The following is a 2921-nucleotide window of genomic DNA, read 5'->3' as shown; positions in this document are numbered from 1 at the left end:
CAGCATATGGGACGTGCGTGAAACCTTACTGAACCTCCCACACGGTGCTAAGCCTGCCAGCTAAGAAAGCTAACCCTTGGCAGGAAAAGTATCACTATCTGACGGAGCTGGTGTGAAACGGCGTTTCTCACAAGCTGAGAAGCGGGTCAGTGAGACAGCTGTGGTGAAGCTGAGGATGTACCCCGTTGGTCTTACTAGACCTGAAGAGGTTGCAGGGCCATTTCCTCATCAAGCTCCTATTGCTTTGCACTCCTCAGACTTTTAGGTACCACCCTTGCTGTGAATCCATCTTCCTCCCCAAGTTGATACTGGCTAAATGGCAGATCTGGAAGCAGGAGCGTATGTGGCAATATATCAGATACATCAGTGCAGTGCTACATCTGGTTTACAGCATAGCCATGTGCTGACTCAGCTACGTTGCTTTGACCCTGGGACTTGGTTGGCCAACTTCTGCATAAACCCTTTTGTCAGCTTGCAGAAAACCTGAAAATAGCTTTGAAAGTGCCCCATGTTCTCCATGATGTCTTCAGCAGTGCAATGTCAAGGTGCATCTTGCCCTCTCGTGATGCCCAAAGTGCTCAAACATCCCCTTACCTGAACTGAGCAGTGCTGGAACAGCAGCATAACCAAGCGTCTCCTTGATGAGGTGAAATGTCCCCACGCAACCACCCATCCGTACAGCCTGGTTCTTCCGCGCCCCCCTCAGCCCTACCACACTTTGCAAGGCTAGCTTCAAATGACCAACATTTCAGCTTCGCTGTCTTGCAGTAGTCTCCTTAACTTTGTCCTGGTGTAGCTGCCCTGTGAGGAGGAGAACATATGCTGGATGGCAGCTGCCTTCTGAGATTGCTGCCTGCTAGGGCTCTTCAAAGAGCAAGGTTGCTCCCTGGAGGGCACTAAAAATATTTTATGCGTGTATCTTTTCCTGCAGGTCTGCATGGGCACAGAGGAGCATCTGCCTTTTCACAGGGGAGGAGCATTTGCATCACCCTAGCTAGCTACAAACTTAAAGTAATCTTTTCCAAGCAGGTCTAAATCACAGGCATCATCTTCCTTTTCTTGACAGCTCAGTCCTCTACCTTAGCCCTTCAGAAACTTCATGGAATACGCTCATTTCCACGGGGCTCTATTTGCTCCCCTTTCTTAGAAGGTATTTGTGCAAGCCACGAGCTGAACAGAGCTGTGCCAGCTTAGGCAGCAGGGATCTGGCCCGTGCCCTCTTGTGAGCTGGAGTTGGACTCGTGTACTAAGCCTTGGGCATTGCCTTGTTCTGCTTTGTGCATTGCAGACAGCCTCTCCTTGAGCGTACGCTTCTGGAGCAACAGAAAAAGCAGGATCTGCCGGAGGTGTTTGGATGGTTCCTAGGCATTAAATCTATTTAGTTGCTACTTGAAACTAAATCCATCTGAGGGTTGTTCGATGACTTTAGTTAATTAACCAGGCTTTTATTTGATGCTGGTTACTCTTAAATTCAATGAAAAAAAGATTATTTCCAGTATTGTCTCTTCAGATAAGAAGAATTAGCCGCTTTTTCTGATATGATCACCTCCTAGGAAGCAGCCAAGAAAGATTCGTTATTGCCTGTTGAAGCTGAAGAAATGTCAAAGGTATTAAAACACTGACATTTTTTTGTTGCAGCAAGATCTGCGAGAGCAGCCAGACAGCTGCCTGAAGGCGGGCTCCAAGATTACTCATCCTCCGATTTTGTTGCTGTGCTGTGGTGTGGTGGCACACAGCTGCCGCGATGCCCTCCCTCCCCTGTCAAGCTGCACACAAATGGCTTTGCCCCATTTGTCACGGTTGTAATGGGCTCCAAAGGGCCAGCACTGGAAACCCAGAGCTGCTTGTGGTGTCGGTTTTGATAATGAAATAAGAGCTTGCTGGAATCTGTATTTCTTTTACCAGGGCAAAATTAAATGCTGCACGTGACCCGATCAGCAGATGCTGAGAAAAACAGCATTAAATCCTTCAGGTTCAGGCAGTTCAGATAGCTCGGCAATGTCTAAATGCCCTAAGAAAAGGTTTTTTCTTCTAAATGGCTCTCCTTCTTTGCTTCCTTCCTTTCTTCCTTCCACCTTTCCTGGTCCCCTTTTCATTTTATTACAGTCCTTTCCGAGAGCATTGAGAAGACAAGATGAAAAAATCCCTTGCTTGGTGAGGCTGCCTGTCTGTGTGTCCCAGATGCCTGTTCTTTTTGGTCACCCGCTGCAGGCTCTGGCTACCATGCAGCTGCAGCTCCATCCTTCAGCCTTGCGCTGGTGCCTTCAGGCTGACCATCACCCATCCTTTCCATCTTGCTCAAATTAGACCGTACAAAGGCAGGTGGTGGTCATCCAGCATGTAGGAGCAGCCTCGGTTTCTCTGCTGTTGGCCAGGAGAGCCTGCAGGGTCCCCTCAGCTTAATTCGCCAGTTCTCCAGGCTGCCTGAAACTGCCGCAGGTCATGGTGGGACAACCTTTTCACTAGCACATTTCTTCCTTTTCTCTGAGTTCTAGAGACACTGAATGCTTCTGGGCATCACTTTCTTTTTCACCGGAAGCAAACGGGACAAATCGCTTTCTGACAATTTGAAAAGGGCAGGTGTGCTCGTCTCCATCTCCTTGTTAAAGGAGGCGGTGAGAGAGGTGCTCTAGCAGTACAGCAGTGAGGTTCAGCTGGCGGTGTCGTTCCTTCTCCCCCAAGCAAAGAGCTGGCTGGGCACACAAAGCAGTGCAAAAGCAGAGGCCTGAGTAGGGAACACCTTTCCTCAAATTCCCACTTTTGAATTAGAATGGATTTTAAGATCAAAGCTCCTACCACCACCATCACTGCAGTCTTCACAGGGTAAGGAAACTCTGCTCAAGCTACAGCAAGACCTTAGCGCCTTCTCACCAGCTCTGTTCTTGGCCTTGGTGTTTCCACTGCATTTTGTGCAGCGGTTC

This window comes from Egretta garzetta, unplaced genomic scaffold (assembly GCF_000687185.1).
Source record: "Egretta garzetta isolate BGI_Z169 unplaced genomic scaffold, ASM68718v1 scaffold405, whole genome shotgun sequence".
In the NCBI taxonomy this organism is placed as follows: Eukaryota; Metazoa; Chordata; class Aves; order Pelecaniformes; family Ardeidae; genus Egretta; species Egretta garzetta.
This window is presented reverse-complemented; position numbering follows the sequence as displayed.